We start from the raw sequence: 19,101 nt of genomic DNA, 5'->3' as shown, positions 1-19,101 counted from the left end.
GAGAAACTTGCAGAGACTCATCTTTGAGTAGGCTATATGTCAGGAGCCAGTTCTGTCAGGTTATGGCTTGTAGGTAGATCAGAAAGCTTGAGAATTGGCCAGTGGGCGTGGCTTAGAGACAAGGCGTGGCAATCTCCATCTTCCCATTGCAACTATAAAAGACAGTGTCAGGAGAAGAAGGAACCACTAGGTTTTGGGCCTATCTGTAGGTGTCCTCTGCTCAGGAGACTACACATCTGACTTAGAGGCAGACGTGAGCTGAGCCAATCATTTAGATTGATCCGGGAGTTTCCCATCCTGACCTTTTGAGCGGACATGGAGTCGGGCTCTCAGGCAGCTGCCCTGCAGAAGCACTTGGATTGCCTTTGCCGAGAGACCGACCAAAAAAAGATCTACAAAACACTGAAGGAAATGTCTACTGTGCCAATCCTCTGTGACAAACTGGCAGAGATTGGCTTCAGACAGACAATCAAGCGCTTAAAGAAACAGCAGCTTCTAATACAATTTGTAAAGGACTTAGTAGCCAAGTGGTCCCCTGGGCTCCCGCAGGGCCCGCAGGACCTTGGCTTGGAGATGAGCTTCACAAGGGAGCACCAGAGCAACTCTTCAGAAGAGAAGCCCCATGAACCCACATCCCAAGAAGCCCAAGGAGCTGGCAGAGACGGCCTCTTTGGACTCAGCAGCTGCAGCCCAGGCAAGATCTCTCGCCTGAACCCAAGCCAAACATCACATATAGCTTCCGATCCTTGGGAACCTAGCAGTCCAAACCGGGATTCTGGAGTAAAATGGAACCTGGAGCAGCAGCTAGCTGGCCAGAATGTGGTGCAGGTAGGAATGCCCTGGGTAAGCCTGAAGGAGCCTTGGCAGCATGAAGGAGCCAAGCCCATCTCCAGAAAGCCAGGGGCTGGGACAGGGGAACACAAGTGGCTTGTGTTTTGGGGGACAGAAAGATCCAGCCAACAGGCCACTGGGAGCTGAAGAAACACCCTGGGGCTGGTTCATTGTGGGTTTGCCTCAATGTTGATTGATGCTCTCCTTCCTCTTAGGTCCCTCCACCCTGCAAGAGGAAGAGGGAACTTCCCTTTCAAGCTGAGGTGCAGAGGCTTCCTGCAAAGGTACCTTCATGTGAGTGTCCAAGCTCCAAGGATCTGAGTCCCATCACTGACTGCTCCATTCCAGAATCTCACCCCAATGGTCAAGCCTGCTTCCCAGGGGATGTTGTCTGGGAGTCATCTGCCCCTCAGCAGAATCAAGAAGCCCCAGGTTGGGAGTGGGCGCTGAGGAAGAATCACAAGACCCGAGTCTATTCAGGTCGGAGGAGGCCTGCAGCCGGTCTCCAGCAGAAACCCCACCTAGGGCTCCATGCTGAGGAGCCCCCTGGAACCTGGGATGTTGCCCACTGCCAAGCTGGTAAGGATATTGTTGGGCCTGTGCAGCCAGAAGAGAAGTCCTGGCCAGAGAACCAAACCTGCATGCAAACCTATAGCCACCCGAGTCCCACACATGCCTGCAGCTTCAGGAGTCCCAAGAGGAGAGACTGCAAAGACCCAGAACCCACATCAAAAGCACTCAAGAGGTCTCAAGCCAGACAAACAATGATGATCTCCTTCTACAATCAACACAAGAGCCCTGGACAACAAGGAGAGCCTGGACCCAGAGGGGTTGCCTCTACCCAAAATTCACACAGTCTTCCTGAGACTCCTGCCAGTCCCCCAGCCCAGACGGCTTCCTACCTGACCTCTGGAGAAAGAAGCACAAAAAAGACCCAGGCTAAGAGAACTGCTCCGCTTATGGCCAAGGCTCTCAGGGACTACAGCAAAAGGGTCTCTAAAAAGTGAACCTCAAATGCTCTCCAGAATCAGAATGCCTGCAAGTCCTGGACTTGGATGGACTGGACATACCCACTCTCCCCGCGAGGAACTGGCACAAGGTAACCCCTGGCTCTCAGGCTCTGCACACACTTCACAGCAGACTCTTCTGGAATTTTCACTGGGCTTCTTTACAGGATTTTTTACACCTTAACTTTTGTCCCATGTCAAGTTGTAAAACAGGATCAAAAATAAACACAACTACCTATCTTAACATCTATTTTGTGAGTTTATGTACACATATCTTTAGAATGATGGATACACATAAACACAGATACTTGCTTTGCAGTTGGACAAACAGATGAACTGTCTACAGACAGTTCTATGAGTAAAATGTAGGTCAATATATAGACAAATAGATACAGTGAATCATAGAGAAGTAGGTCTGTAAATATGTGTGTTGAAGTGTGGCAGGTAGACTTGCAACCAGTGCCAACAAAATGTTAAGACTTAACCTAGTGAATCTAAAAGGGATTAAACATGAAACAACAACAACAACAAAAAAACTCAACAAATTGATACCAAACTAAATTTTTTGTTTGTTTGAGTGAGTGTGTGTGTGTGTGTGTGTGTGTGTGTGTGTGTATGCCTGTGGAGCACAGCTATGTATATGTTTGTGGTAAAAAGGAGGAGACAAACACAAAAACACACACTCACAGACAGACAAAGACAGGGACAGAAATTTGCTTATAGAAATCAGAAAAAAACTGGGCTAATGTTCCAAGACATTATATCTCCTTAGGCTTAGAGGACAGGTATACTGCCACCCACACATAGACCATCCCTTGAGAGTCCCTGGGATTCAAGGTCTCATGATTGGGTCATCAAAAGAACAAATTGGGTTTACAGTTTTCACTGTGCAGAAAAGTGTGAGGAGAGCAGGCTCCATCCTGTCTTTCTGTTTGTTTGTGATATTGTGTGTGTTTATGTAAGGGTTCAAGTGAGTTGACTTTGTTGGCCTTCCTGTGGAGTTCCTTGTGGGGAGCCAAGAGAAGGCAGCTATCATTCTTGCAGCCATCTTGAGCCATATACCCTGATAAGATACTTGATTACAATTAGCCTGCAACAGCTGAGCACACTCTGATAACATCTTGCTTTAGATACCCAGGATTTTCCCTTGGGTGTGTGAGACTTAAAGGTGTGTGACTTAAGGGCGTGACTTAGAGATTGAATTTAGAGAAAAGACCTAAGGGTATGATTAAAGGCATGACTTAGAGGCGTGGCTTAGAAGTGAGACATATAAAAGGCGAGAGGCAGACAGAAGAAACAGAATCAGACACTTCAGAGAGTACAACTTGGAACTAGAAATTAGGTTAGGCAGTACAACTTGGAGTTAGTTTTTAGGCATTAGGTAGCAGGCACTTGGAAGAGAACTTGGAACTGGAAACTTGAAACTGGAGGCACTAGGGACTAAAAACTAGGGACTAGGAACTCAAGACTTGGGACTTAGAGTAGGAAGAGAGACTGAAGAATAAACGGGATTGTATCACACTCTGTCTGGTCTCCATTCTTCACATCCATCCTCACTCTCTCTCTTGCTAAACCCAGACCCTCGGACCAGAGCTGCTTTTGGCAGTGCTGGTCCCAATGTTGACAGAACAGTCCGAGACATATTGGACCCCAAATGTGGGGTAGAGCAGTCCTCAACATTTCTGGCCCCCAAGTGTGGGGAAGCTCGGGCCACAACAGGGTATAATTATTCATACACTGTTTGACTACATCCATTATGTTAGCATTGACTAATTTTGTCTTTGGTTATACTAACAGTTTCGTGAGTTCCAGTTGAGAGTCAGTAGGCTTTTGGCAAATGTGAGAATGTAATAACCATATGAAGCCATGTGTGTACTGACTGTCTTGGATTTCAAACTATTTTCAGATATTTTCTTCTAAAATATCACACTAGCTGCCCAAGCATTTTTCTTTTTTTTTTTTTACTGGATATTTTATTTACATTTCAGATGTTATCCCCTTACCCCATCCCCCACCCTTGCGCAGGAAACCCATATCCAACCCTCCCCTCCTCCTGCTTCTATGAAGATGTGTTCCCACATACACCCCACTCCCACCTCACCACTTTCGAATTCATCCACACTTGGCATCCAGCCTTAATGAGACCAAGGATCTCCTCTCCTAACTATGCCCTACAGGGCCCTCCTCCCCAACATATAGAGCTGGAGCCATGAGTCCCTCCCTATGTGCTCCCAGGCTGGTGGTTTAGACCCTGGGAGCTCTGGTTGGTTGGTTTTGTTGCTCTCCTCATGGGACCACAAATCCTTTCAGCTCCTTCAGTCTTCACTCTAACTCCTCCATTGGCAACCCCTTAATCAGTTCAATGGTTAGCTGTGAGCACCTGCCTCTGAATATGTTAGACACTGGCAGACTTCTAAGGACACAGCTATATCAAGCTCCTGTCAGCATGCACTTCCTGCTATCCAAATCAGTGTCTACCTTTGGTGACTGTACACAGGATGGATACCCAGGTTGAATGGTCTCCAGACAGCCCCTCCTTCAGTTTCTGTCCCACATTTTGTCTCCATATGTGCTTCCTTGAGTATTTTGTTACTCCTTCTAAGAAGGACCAAAGCAACCACACTTGGTCTTCCTTCTTCATGAGCTTCATTTTGTCTGTGTGTTGAATCTTGGGTATTTCAAGCTTCTGGGCTAATATCCAATAATCAGTGAGTGAATACCATGTATGTTCTTTTGCATCCTTATTCAGCAGGGAAATACAAATCAAAGCAACCCTGAGATTCCACCTCACACCAGTCAGAATGGCTAAGATAAGAAACTCAGGTGATAGTAGATGCTGGTGAGGATGTGGAGAAAGAGGAACACTCCTCCATTGCTGGTGGAATTGCAAGATGGTGCAACTACATTGGAAATTAGTCTGGTGGTTTCTCAGAAAATTGGACATTTAAAAAGGAAGGCAAAATGTAAGAATATATTTGTAGGTTATTGTTAAAGTTACATTTCCCTATCAATATTCTTTGCTTATTCTAGTTTCTCCCTTCATGATATAAGGAATTTTAATATGGATCCTGTGGGTAGTCTGATCATTTGTTATGAAGGCATTTTATAAATATTCATGATTTCCACCAAATGCAATGCCAATTTCTGTTTACTAAACTTAAGAACTATATTGCTGTCAGTTTCATTTTCAAGTTAAAAAGGGGATTCTAAATAAATTTAAACAAGATTGACATAGAACTTGTCTTAAAATACAGGTACCACTCCATTGCCTACAATGATAATACTTACTAATAAAAATAGTTCTTATTGTCTTTCTTTTGTAGCAACAGTTATAATGATGCTTTGAAATCATTATAAATAATAAGTTCTTGTAAGAGAGAAACTTCCAAGTACTATTTTTAAGCGAGCCTAAGAGTATGAAAATGTTACCATAAAACTTTCTATTTTGTAAAATCAACACTTGAAAGAAAAAAAAAGAGGAAAGTAAAATAAAGAGAGGGTGGGAGAAAAAAGGTGGAAAGGGGGAGGAAATGGGGGCCTGAGGTTAAAAGTAATGAAGAGGGAAGGAGGGAGGAGAGGAAGAAAAGGAGGAATGGAAGAAGGCAATCAGATAGTCCTGAAAATATTCAGTAGAGTGTGCAGAATCATTGGTGTCTGTTATCAACAATTCTGTAGATAACTAATTAGAGCATCTAACCTTTCTACTCATTAATCAGGAAGCTTCTTCAGTGAAGTCAAATTTATTCTATTGTAATACTAGATAATTTGAAGATCTCTGATGTTTATAACATTTTTAACTAACCAGAAAGCCCCCAAGAGATTGTGTTCAAAGCAGGTAGTATAAAAACTCAGTGATCTTGAGTAAATAAATGAAAATAATGGTCCTACTTTGGACATGGATAAAAAGAGAGAATTTCACAGTCCTCTATGTAGTTCCATATGTGAAGTCACTGTGACTTGGCAAATGAATACACAGGTTTTGGCAATTACTATGTTCCAAAGGAAAAATGAAGTAGAAGAAAAAAATAGCATAAACAATGTCCTGTGCTCTGCTTCCTTTAGTGGCCTGAAAGATCCTCCATAAGTTCATCCAAGTTATAGTTGTAAGCATGCCATATGTTTAAATATGATTTAAGAATACTGCAAAAATAATCAAATCTAAACTTCCAACAAAAGACTGGTAGCTACCATAAATCATTCAAACAAATTTTAAATACAAAAGTAAATATCTCACAGGATTAAATATTCTCCAGAGACACTTTGCTTTTTTAAATAGAAAAAGCAGTATTTTTTCACAACACAGTGGTTTTCTTAGTATCATAAATTTGTTGGTTCTATTTTATATTATTAGACTTCCATTCCATTATATTCCCTTACAGAATTAATATATATTGTTCATAATCATAATATGATATAAAACTTCTAACCAGGTCAAACAGACTAAAATTTTACATTCAAGAGAATGTAATCCTTTTAAGATATTAGGAGGTTAGGGATTTGTTTAAATATTGATAGTTCTATAAGAAATTTTATTTCATAAAGATTTAATGATACAAGAACATATAAATAATAATAGAATTGACCCTTGTGTCCATCAGTAAGTAACAACTAGCCACCCAGTAACATCCTTCTATCATGCATAGCCTTTCATGTGCATAATGAGTGTGAAGATTCTACTGGACTGTAGAAGATTTCAGCATAAAATATCTAAACACAGTCCCTGCTACAAACTCTGCCTCTATATTTCTTCTGGTGAGTTGTTTCCCCTGCTAAGAAGGACCAAAGCATCCACATTGTGGTCTTTCTTCTTCTTAAGCTTCATATGCTCTATGAATTGTATCTTTGTTATTCCAAGATTCTAGGCTAATATCCACTTATCAGTGACTGCATACCATGCATGTTCTTTTGTGACTGGGTTACCTCACTCAGGATATTTTCTAGTTCCATCAATTTGCCTAAGAATTTCATGAAGTCATTGGATTTAATAGCTGAGCAGTATTCCATTGTGTAAACGTACCACATTTTCTGTATCCATTCCTCTGTTGAAGGATATCTGGGTTCTTTCTAGCTTCTGGCTGTTATAAATAAGGCTGCTATGAACATAGGGGAGCATGTGTCCTTGTTATATATTGGACCATATTTTAGCTATATGCCCAGAAGGGGTAGAGCTTGATTTTTTGATAGCAATATATGCAATTTCCTGAGGAACCACCAGACTGATATCCAGAGTGGTTGTTACAGCTTGCAATCCCACTAGCAACGAAAGAGTGTTCCTTTTTCTCCACATTCTCGCCAGCATCAGCTGTCACCTGAGTGTTTGATCTTAGCTATTCTGACTGGTGTGAGGTACAACCTCAGAGTTATTTTGATTTGCATTTCTCTGATGACTAAGATGTTGGAGTTTTTTTAAGTGTTTCTTGGCAATTCAATATTCCTCAGTTGAGAATTCTTTGTTTAGCTCTGTACCCCATTTTAATAGGGTTACTTGATTTTCTGGAGTCTAACTTCTTGAAGTCTTTGTATATATAGATATTAGCCTTCTATTGGATGTAGGATTGGTAAAGATTTTATCACAATCTGTTGGTTGCCCTTTTGACCTATTGACAGTATTCTTTGTGTTATAGAATATTTGCAATTTTGTGAGGTCCCAATTGTCTATTTTTGATCTTAGAGAATAAGCCATTGGTGTCCTGTTCAGAAATTTTCCCCTGTGGCCATGTGCACAGACTGAAGGAAAGGTCATCCAGAGACTAACTTACCTGGGCATTCATGCCAAATATGTTCACCAATCCCAGACACTATTGCTGATGCCAAGAAGTGCTTGCTGACAGGAGCCTGAAATCACTGTCTCATGGAGCCTGGCAAATACAGAGGTGGATGCTCACAGCCAACCATTGGACTATCACTGTGACCCCAAAGGAAAAGTTAGAGAAAGGACTGAAGGAGTTGAAGGAGTTGGAAACCCCATAGGAAGAACAATAATATCAACCAACCATACTCCTCAGAGCTCCCAGGGACTAAACACCAACAAAAGAGTACATGGAGGGACTCATGGCTCCAGCCACATATGTAGCAGAGGATGGGCTAGTCAAACATCATTGGGCAGAGAGGCCTTTGGTGCTTTGAAGGCTTGATGCCCCACTGTAAGGGAATGCCAAGGTGGGGAGGCAAGAGTGAGTTGGTGGGTGAAGAAAACCTTCATAGAAGCAGGGGGAGGCAGAATGGGATAGGGGATTTCCAGATGGGAAACTGGGAAAGAAAATAATGTGGGAAGCCAACAGAAGGTGTCTATGATCCTTGCAGCCATCTTGAGTCATATACCCTGACAAAAGACTTGATTACTCTAATTACAATAGCACACTATGATAACATCTTGTTTTAGATACCCAGGATTTTTCCTTGGGTGTGTGAGACTTAAAGGTGTGATTTAGAGATAAGACCTAAGGGCATGACTTAAGGGAGTGACTTAGAGGTATGGCTTAGAAGTAAGACATATAAAAGGTGAGAGGCAGACAAAAGAAAGTATTAGGTGTTAGGCACTTGGCACTTGGAGGAAGAACTTAGAATTAGTAGTAGACACTTGTACTCAAAACAAACACTTGGAAGAGAATTTGGAAGGAAACAGAGAACAGAATAAGGACTTGAGACATTACAGCTGGAACTAGGAATTAGGACTTGAGACTTATTACAACTGGAACTGGGATTAGGACTAGAGACTTGGTGCTAGGAACTAGGGACTAGGAACAAGGGACTTGGAAAGAGAGAAGAAGAGAGACTGAAGAATAAACGGGATTGAATCACACTCTGGTCTCCATTCTTCTCTTCCATCCTCACACTTTCTCTTGCTAAACCCCAACCTGCAAACTGGAGCAGCTTGGGGCAGTGTGGGCTCTAACAACTTAGCCCCCAAGGCTTTTGGCAGTGCAAGTTCAAACACTGATAGAGCAGTCCTCGACATTTTGGCCCCCAAAGGTGGAGTAGTGCGGCTCTCAACATTTTTGGCACCCAGAGTGTGGCAGAGCTGTACTCAACATTTTTGGCGCCCAACATGGGGTAGCTCAGGCTACAACAGAATAACATTTGAAATGTAAATAAATAAAATTTCCAATAAAAAAGAGAAAAAGAAAAAACTATCTTGTCTGAGAATCCTGCAAAAGAGGGGGGATGAATAATTATTGGAGTCCAAGGTGTCAAAGTGATCACAAGAAAACCAGTAGAGTCAACAAACCTTAACTCACAGGGACTCACTAAGTCTGAACCAACAATCACAGAGCGTCTTATCCCTGGGAGGTCTTGGAAGACTCTGTGGGAAGGAGGGGAAACTGCTAGAAATGTAATCTATGAAAGAATAAAAGAAAAGTCAGAGATGAAGTGGATCAAATTTAAAGCAGCTCTGCACTTCTCTTGCAGAAACTTTCTAAAAATGCTGAAGACTGTTTTAATTTTTACCAAGAAATCTTCTAAACTACCCTCACTGCTTTTGTTTATTGCAATGAGAGTTACAATATATCTTTATTCTTTCCTTTTTTCCCACTGTTCTGAATTTTTAACAACTCTTTCTTGACACAACTCAAAGTAGCCACACTATTATTACTTTGTAATTCCCTTGCCACAGAAGTCTTCTCTGAGCAGTGTCTTAGAAAAATTAATGTAAATCCCAAAAGGAAGGAAGCTCATGCTTAGAGGGCTATTTGAAAAGAAATTCGATGACATTCAAGAGAGATTGAGGCAAGAATACATAATTGAAATAAAATAAAGGAAGTGTTCAATGCAGTAATCATTCTATGATAAGATACAATATTCATCAATGAGAAATTTCAATAATTGGTGGAGAAATGGAGAGAAGAAAATGTTTTGCTCCAAGCACAAGGGTATGGTTAAAAAAAAGGAGGGGGAGTAAAACAAAAAGAAGACAAGGAAGGGGAGAGAGGAAGAAAAGAAAAATTGAGGAACAAGAAAAAGAACATCAAGCTAAAATGCATCTGACAGCATGCATACCTTTTTTAAAAAATATAAACTGTTTATGGCTGTGGACTGTGGGACCTCAGGAGCATCCTGCTTCTCTAAGTAGGGCTACAGGGGGTTCTAGAAGCAACAAGCTTGAAACCATCCCTCTCCAATACTTAGCCAGGTGGGGCAGCCTGGACATAGCCAACACAAAAGTCTCATTTGCATCAGGATCATCCAGCCCACACCAGGGACAACGAGAGAACTAAAGGACAGCAAAAGAATACATTCAGAAGAAGCCATGGCAATATTGTACCATCAAAGTTCAGCCATTAAGCTAAACCAACTCATCTATATTTTATCCCAGGTGAAGCACAAAAGGATGACTGTAAGTATAGTTTTATAAATCTGATACAGGATTTTAAAGAGCAAATAAATTACTCTCTTAAAAAAAGACAGGAATTGTACTGTATAATCAAACACATGAATGAAATGAATGAAGTGAATACAACTGTCTAAGAACTAAGAATGGGAATAGAAGCATTCTAGAAAAAACAAAAACTGATCCATTTCTAGAGATGGAAAACCTAGGAAAGAGAACAAAAACTACAAATGCAAGCATCACCAACAGAATACGAGTTGGAAGAGAAAATCTCAGGCATACAAAATATGGTAGAAGACTTTGATACAGCAGTCAAACAAAATGTTAAGTATAAGAAGTTCATGAGGCAAAACACCCAGCAATTTGGGGACTCTGTGAAAATAACAAACCTAAGAATAATAGGAATAGAAGAAGTAGAAGACCCAAAATTATCTTCAACAAAATCATAGAAAAAAATTTCCCTAAAGAAATAAATGCCCAAAAATGTACAAGAGTCATACAAAACACCAATGAGATTGGATCACAAAAGAAATTATAGTGCTAAATAATAATCCAAACACTAAATATACAGAATAAATAAAGGATATTAAAAAGTTACAAGAAGAAACGTTCAAGTAATATATAAAGGTTGACCACTCAGAATTACACAAGACTTTTTCACAGAATTTTAAATCAAGAAGGGCCTGTTTTTTTTTCTTGCAGATCCTAAGAGGCCACAATCACCATAGTCCATGACAAAACTTAATATAAACAATATCTTTCTACTAATCCAGCCTTACCGACTATACTAGAAGGAAAACTACAACACAATGAGGATAGCTATACCTAAGAAAATGTAAGAAATAAATAATTTCATACAAGTAAAATCAAAAGAAGAGAATCACACACACACACACACACACACACAAACACACACACACATACTACCACCAATATCAAAATAACAAGAATTAACAATCATTGGTCATTATGTCTGAATATCCATGGATTGAATTCCCTGATAAAAAGACAAAGGCTAAAAGTCTGGATATATAAACAGGATCCATCATTCTGCTGTATACAAGAAATTTGTCTAGGGAGGAGTAATAGGGATAGGGGTAACATCTGTATTGTAAATAAATAAATTATCCAATAAAAATATGCTTTCAATCAAAAGAAGTCAAAAGAGTTAGGGAAAGATACTTCATACTCAAAGAAAAGCCCATCTAGATGAAATCTCAGTTCTTTAGATCTATGCCCCAATGCAAGGGCACTCACATTCTTAAACAAAATGTTACTAAAATTCAAAAAACACATTGAACCTGAAAACAGAAATAACAATAAAAAAATTCAAAAAAATTAGCAGCTCTAATTACAAAAGACTATTCTCTACAAAACAGGAAAATCTAGATAAAACGATTGATTTTTTAGACATATACCGTGTACCAAATTTAAATTTAGATCAAGAAAACTATCTAACCAGCCCTAGGAAATAGAAGCAGTCGTTAAAAAACTGCCAACCAAAAGGTGCCATGAACAGAAGGGTTTAGCGCAGAATTCTACCAGACCTTCAAAGAAGAGCTAATACCAATTCATTCTATGAAGCCATAGGTACTCTTATGCCAAAACCATAAAAAGATCCACCAAAGAACAAGAACTTCAGTCAAATTTTGCTTATGAATATCAATGCAAAAATACTCGATAAAATGTTTCCAAACTGAATCCATGACTACATCAAAAACATCATTGACCACAACAGATTTTATCCCAAAGATTCAGGAATATTTCAATATATGAAAATTCACAAACATAACACATTAGATAAACAAACTCAAAGAAAAAAGTCACATGACCTTCTCATTAGATGCTGAAAAAGCCTTTGGCAAAATACAATGCCCTTTCATAATAAAAGTCTTGGAGAAATCTGGATATCAAATCATGAACCTAAACATAAGAAAAGTAATATACAACAAACCAACAGCCAATGTCAAATTAAATGGAAAAAAAAAAACATGAAGGAATCTCACTAAAATCAGGGAGAAAACGAGGCTTCTCTCTCTTTCTCTCTCTCTCCCTATTGATTCAGTATAGTACTTGAAGTTCTAGCTAGTTCCTTTATGCAAATGATAATGGGCTAAGAAAGAAATTAGGCAATCAATATTTTTCACAATAGCCACAAACAATATAAAATACCTAGGTGTAACTCTAACCAAATAATTGAAAAATATGTATGACAAGAACTTGAAGACCCCAAAGGAAAAAAAAATTGAAGGAGATAACAGAAGATGCAAAAAATCTCGCATGCTAATGGATTAGTTGGATTAACTTAGTGAAAATAGTCACCTTACCAAAAACAATTTAGAGTTTCAGTGCAATCCTAATCAATATTCCAACACAATTTGTTTTGTTTTGTTTTGTTTTTTTCGAGACAGGGTTTCTCTGTGTAGTCCTGGCTGTCCTGGAAGTCACTCTGTAGACCAGGCTGGCCTCGAACTCAGAAATCCACCTGCCTCTGCCTCTGCCTCCCAAGTGCTGGGATTAAAGGTGTGCGCCACCACCGCCCGGCCCAACACAATTTTTCACAGATATAAAAGAGCAATTCTGAAATTCATATGAATAAACCAAAAACACAGGATAGCTAAATAAATTTGGTAATAAAATAGTTTCTGAGGAAATCACTTTAACCTCAAGTTGTACTACAAAGCAATAGTGATAAAAAAAAAAAAAAAAGCTGCAGTACTGATACATAGACAGACAGGACAATTGTCTTACTCAGGGTTTTTATTCCTGCACAAATCATCATGACCAAGAAGCAAGTTGAGGAGGAAAGGATTTATTCAGCTTTTACTTTCCACATTGCTGTTGATCACAAAAGGAAGTCAGGAGTGGAACTCAAGCAGAAGCAGTAGCTGATGCAGAGGCCATGAAGGGATGTTATTTACTGGCTTGCTTTCCCTTACAGCTGGATCTCATGTAGGTATTTTCTCAACTGAAGCTGCTTTCCCTGGGATAACTTCAGCCTGTGTCAAGTTGACACAAAAAACCAACCCATACAATTGTCCCCTTGTCAACTTGACACAAAAGCACATCACTATTAAGGCTCAAACCTTACATTCTTATACATTCTTATTCTTATATCACCTAAGTAACTTTAAAAGTCCCATAGTCTTTGCAAATACTTGCATATTAAAATTTCAATCCCTTTAAAATATCCAATACCTTTAAAAATCACTCTTTTTACAACTAAGTATCTCTTAACTCTGGGCTTCACTAAAATACTCTCTTCTTTCAAGAGGGAAAAATATAAGGGGACAGTTACTATCAACCTCAAAATCAAACTCCAAACATCCAATGTCTCTGGTCTAACTGATGATCTTCTGGGCTCCTCCAAGGGCTTGGGTCACTTCTCAGCCATGTCCTTTGTAGCACACACCTTGTCTTCTAGTCTCCAGATGCCTGTAATTCACAGCTACTGCTGTTCTTCCTGATCATCTCATGGTCTGGCATCTCAAAACAATGCTGTATTCCACTGTAACTAGGCTTCGCCAATAGCCTCTCATGGGCTCTCTTCATGGTTCCAAGACCCAACTCGTTTGCATGACACCTTCTGTCCTGGGCCATCAATTGCAAATGAGGCTGGACCCTCACTAATGGCCTTTCATGACCTCTCATACTGCTATGACTCAGCTATTATTCATGACCTCTTCATGACTTCAAAACCAGTAATAACTGGGTGACTCTTACACATTACCATGTCAAGCAGCTGTACAAGGTACAACCTTGGCTATCTCTGGAACACAACCTCTATGCTCTCAAAAAAACACTTCCCAGTGTTTCACCTTAGTGATGCTGGTCTCTTTTTAATCACTGCTAATTTCTCAGCTCCACCTAACCCAGCATCAAAAATCCCAGTAATGCAAAGGTTTCTCTTTACTAGTTCTGGTGTCTTGTTAATCACAGCTGATTCTTGAGCTCCAGATAACCAAAACCACAGAATTCTTCACAATCTAAACAGCAATGGCCCTTATAAGAGTCTTTCATCTTCCCTCTGAAATTTCACAACCAGGCCTCCATCTTCTGCACTGTTCTCAACATTACCTTCCAAGCTCCTAAAGAACATCCCACATAGGTCTTAGCATCCCAATGGCTCTTCTAGCAAAAAGTTCCAAAGTCCTTACATAGTCCTCCCAAAAATATGGTCAGATTATCACAGGAATATACCACTATGCTGGTATCAATTGTTCTTAGTCAGGGTTTCTAATCCTGCACAAAACATCATGACCAAAAAGCAAGTTGGGGAGGAAAGGGTTTATTAAGCTTAAGTTTTCCACACTGCTGTTCATCACCAAAGGAAATCAGGACTGGAACTCAAGCAGAAGCAGGAACTGATGCAGAGACCATAAAGGGATGTTATTTACTCTATTGGTTCCCCTGGCTTGCTCAGCTTGTTTTCTTAAGCAACCCAAGAAAATCATCCCAGGGCTGGGCCCTCTTCCCTTGATCACTAATTGAGAAAATGCCTTATAGCTGGATCTCATGAAGGCATTTCCTCAGCTGAAGCTCCTTTCTCTGTGATAACTCCAGCTTATGTCAAGTTGACACATAAAACCAGCCAATACACCAATAAATAATACATCTATGGACAGGATCTTTGAAAAAGGAAGCCAAAATCATAAAATAAAATTAAAAAAAAAGAAAGAATCTTCAACAAATGGCACTCATCTTACTGGTGGTCTGCCTATAGAAGAATGCAAATTGATCCATATTTATTAACCTTGCATAAAGCTCAAGCTTAAGTGGACCAAGGAACTCAACACCATACTAGATACATGGAATATAATAAAAGAGAAAATGGGAAATAGCCTGTAATGCACTGACACAGGGGAAAATTTCCTGAACAGCACACTAATGGCTCAGGGTCTAACACTGACACTTGATAATTGGGACTTCATGAAACTGAAAAGCTTCTGTGGGGAAAAGGACACTGTCAATAGGACAAAAGGGCAATCTAAAGACAGGGAAAAGATCTTCATTAATGCTACATCCAATAGAGGGCTAATATTTAAAATATATAATGAAATCAAAAGATAGACTTCAAAAAATCAAAAAAAAAAAAAAAAAAAAAAACCAACCCTGTTAAAAATGTGGTACATTGGTAATCAGAGAATTCTCAAAAGAGGAATTGCAAAAGGCACAGGAACACTTAAAGGAATGTTGAACTTCCTTAGTTATCAGCAAAATGCAAATCTAAGGAAACCTGGCATTCCACCTTACATGAATCAAAATTACTAAGATCAAAAACTGAAGTGACAGAACATACTGGAGAATGTGAAAAAAGAGGAGTACTTTTTCATTACTGATGGGAGTACAAACTGACACAACCATCTGCAAATCAATCTGGTAGTTCATTATTGCAAATAAGGAAACTGGCAAACAGTTTTACCAGAAGATCACTCCTGGGCATATACCCAAATGATGCTCCATCATACCTTAAAGACACATCCTCTTCTATGTCCATAGTAGCCTTATTCATAATAGCCAGAAAAGAAAGCATCTCGGATGTTCCTCAACAGAAGACTGTATACAGGAAATGTGGTTCACTTTCACAATGGAATACTAATCAGCTATTAAAGATAAGAACATCAAGAGTTCTGCAGGCAAATACAAGGAACTAGAAGATATCATCCTGAATGTGGTAATTCAGACCCAAAAGAACATGGATAGTATATACTTACTGAGAAGTAGATATTAGCCAAAATGTGCAGAATACCCATGATACAAACCAGAGATTGTATGAAGTTTAAAAAGAAGAAAGGCCCAAGTGAGGATGAATCAATTCCACCTAGAAGGGGGAATGATGTAGTCATGGGAGGCAGAAGGAAACAGGGCCATCAATGGAGGAATGGAGTCACCAGCCTACCTTCAAATTTTTTGATCTATAATTTTTTTTATCTGTTAAAAAATAAAAAAAAGGAAGGAAAAAAATGGAGCAGAGATTGAAGATAAGGCCAAAGCCCATACAGTTACTGGTCCAACTTGGGATTCATTGCATAGGTGGGCACAATATTGTGACGTTGTTATTAATGCTATGTTGTGCTTGCAGACAGGAGACTAGCATGGCTGTCCTCTGAGAGGCCAGCAGCTGACTGAAACAGATGCATATACTCACAGCCACCAATTGGACTAATGTCAGAGACCACTAAAGAAAAATCAGGGGAAGAATTGAAGGACATAAAGGGATGGCAACCCCATAAGGAGACCTACATTGTTAACTAACCCAAACCCCTAGGAATTCTTAGAGACTGAGCCGTTGATCAAAGAGCTTACAAGGACTGGTATGAGGCCCTAGGCACATGTGTAGCAGAGGACTGACTTGTCTGGCTTCAGTGGGAGAGGATGTGCTTAATCCTGTAGAGATTTTCCTAGGGAAGGGGGAAGCCCAGGGTCCAAGGAGGTCAGCACTCTCTCAGAGGCAAAGGGGAGGTGAATGGGCAAAAGGGAAGGGTGATGGGGTAAAGAACAGTGGGATCAGAAAAGGCAGAGTGGGCAACATTTGGAATGTAAATATATAAGATAATTAATTAAAAATAAAATAGAAGTATTGACTTAATACTAGAAACAACAACAACCGAATACTATTGGTTGAATAAAGATGCCTGCAGCTTATAGTTGGGCAAAAGGGAGAAAGACTGAGATTCAGATCCTGGGCTTGGCATCTAAGGCAGGACACCACAGAGGAAGAGAGGAAAAGGTGAAGAGAGGAGAAGCTGCCATGGGTAAGTGAATCATGAAAACATGGTCATGAAGGATGGCCAACATGAATAAGAGCAGTTCAGGCAGAACATTGCAAATTAAAACTTGGGATTCATTCCATGGGTGGACACAATAATGTGACACTGTTATTAATGCTATGTTGTAATTAGCAAATTAAAAATTGGCGTTATTAGCAAGGAAACAGATATTAATAGATCATAGGGTAGATATCTACCCAGCTCTAATACATTCTTATCCAAAATATAAAAGTTTAGTATCTTTTATCCAGGAACTAAATAATTTAAGGCAGGGTAGAAACCACTGAATGAAATTTACTACAACATATTGGTGCCCAGAGTTGGGACTGTTTTGAAGTTTATTGTGTTTCTTTCTCCCAGCCCCATGCTCCCCAAAATAAGACTAAGACTCAATGTCATTTTATAAATGTCTCAGCCATATAGCTAGGCACTTCTCTGACTAGAGACATAACTTAAAATAACCCATATACTTGAATCTATATTCTGTAACATGGCTGGTTACCTGTGCTCAGTCACCACATATCCACCCCCTCACAGGTGAAATTCCTGTCCCTGTGCTCTCCCATAATTCTTTCTGCCTCCTGATGTACCACCTTATACTTCCTGCCTAAGCCATGGTCCTTTAAATTGCACAAGTGATGGGTATGTCAGAATCACAAGATAATCTCTCTACATTCAGGGATTACTTGGAAAGTGTGAACTAAAAGGCTATAAGAGTAAGAAGAGTGAGATAAGCCTGCCTGTACAGTCCTTAATTGATTTCTTCTTTACTTTAATAAGGAAGGCATTTTTTTCAATGAAGGAGTATTCCTTCTGATCATTATGGTCTCCATGATAAAGGAACTTCAAAAACATTAACAAGTATGCATTACTAATTTTGTGGCCATTTGTCAATCTTACCAAGTTGGTAATCAACATTAATCACCAAAAGAATTTGTATTTTGGCCATGAATCAAATTTGAAAAAATTCTTGAAACTCATGCTTTAATTTGATGAGATATAACACAAATAAGGATATAATGAGGTAAATTTGTTTTTTGAATTTTTTTTATTTTGTATTAATCATTTTGTTTACATTTCAAGTGACATCACTCTTCCAGTTACCCTCTTCCTCCTCCCCTTTCCCTCTGTGAGGATGCTCCTCCACCCACTCACCTATTCCAACTACACGAATCTAGCAACTTGCTACACTAGGGCATCAAACAGCAACAAGGGCCTCCCCTCCTACTGATGTCACATTAGGCCATCCTCAGCTACTTATGTATCTGAAGCTATGGATCCCTTCATGTATATTCTTTGGTTGATGGTTTACTTTATAGTAGCTCTGAGTGCTCTGCTTATTTGATATTGTTCTTCCTATGGGGATGTAGTCCCCTTCTGCTCTTTCAGTCCTCTCCCTAACTCTTCCATTGGTGGTCCCAGGCTCAGTCCAATGGTTGACTGTGAATATCGTCATCTGTATTGGTCAGGCGCTGGTAGAACCTCTCAGTGAACAGCCATACCAAGCTCCAGTTAGCAGGCATTTCTTGGCATCAGCCATAGTGCAAGGGTTTGGTGTCTGCAGATGGGACAGATCCTGAAGTGAGGCAGTCTCCGGCTGGCTGTTCCTTCACTCTCTGTTCCAATTTTTTTTGTCATTTGGACAGACTATCGGGGTTAAAATTTTTGAAATCCGTGAGCAGGTACATCCCTCATGTGGGTGCTGTGCCTATCTACCGGAAGTGTTCTCTACAGGTTCTATTTCCCCTTTTGTTTGGCATTTCAGCTAATGTTATTCCCTTTAGGTCCTGGGAGTCTCTCACTTCCCTGGAATCTGAGACTTTCTAATGGCTACCCCCATGTCCCCATTCCCCACTGGAACATATTTCTATTCAATTTCCTCACCCTCTTTGCTTCTCTCCTGTCTCTTCCAATACCTGATCCTTCCCATCCCCCTTTTCATTCACCCTCCTCCCTCCCTCCCAGGTCCCTCCATCCCTCTACCTCCTGTAATTATTTTCCTCCCACCTCTATTTAGGACTGAAGCATCCACACTTTTGTCTTCATTCTTCCTAAGGTCCATATGTTTTTTGGGTTGTATCATGGGTCTTCTGAGATTTTGAGCTAATATCCATATATCAGTGAGTACATACCTTTTGTGTTTGGGTTACTTCATTCCCAACAA

The 19,101-nt window shown here is 39.9% G+C and overlaps 1 pseudogene; it reads left to right on the top strand.

The window, feature by feature from the left end:
* Positions 1–315: 315 nt before the first annotated feature.
* LOC117721304 (uncharacterized) lies at positions 316–1,838 on the top strand (annotated as a pseudogene).
* Positions 1,839–19,101: the final 17,263 nt, after the last annotated feature.

Source organism: Arvicanthis niloticus, chromosome 16 (assembly GCF_011762505.2).
Source record: "Arvicanthis niloticus isolate mArvNil1 chromosome 16, mArvNil1.pat.X, whole genome shotgun sequence".
Classification (NCBI taxonomy): Eukaryota; Metazoa; Chordata; class Mammalia; order Rodentia; family Muridae; genus Arvicanthis; species Arvicanthis niloticus.
The sequence above is the reverse complement of the archived record's forward strand: the minus strand, read 5'-3'. Positions and strand labels throughout refer to the sequence as shown.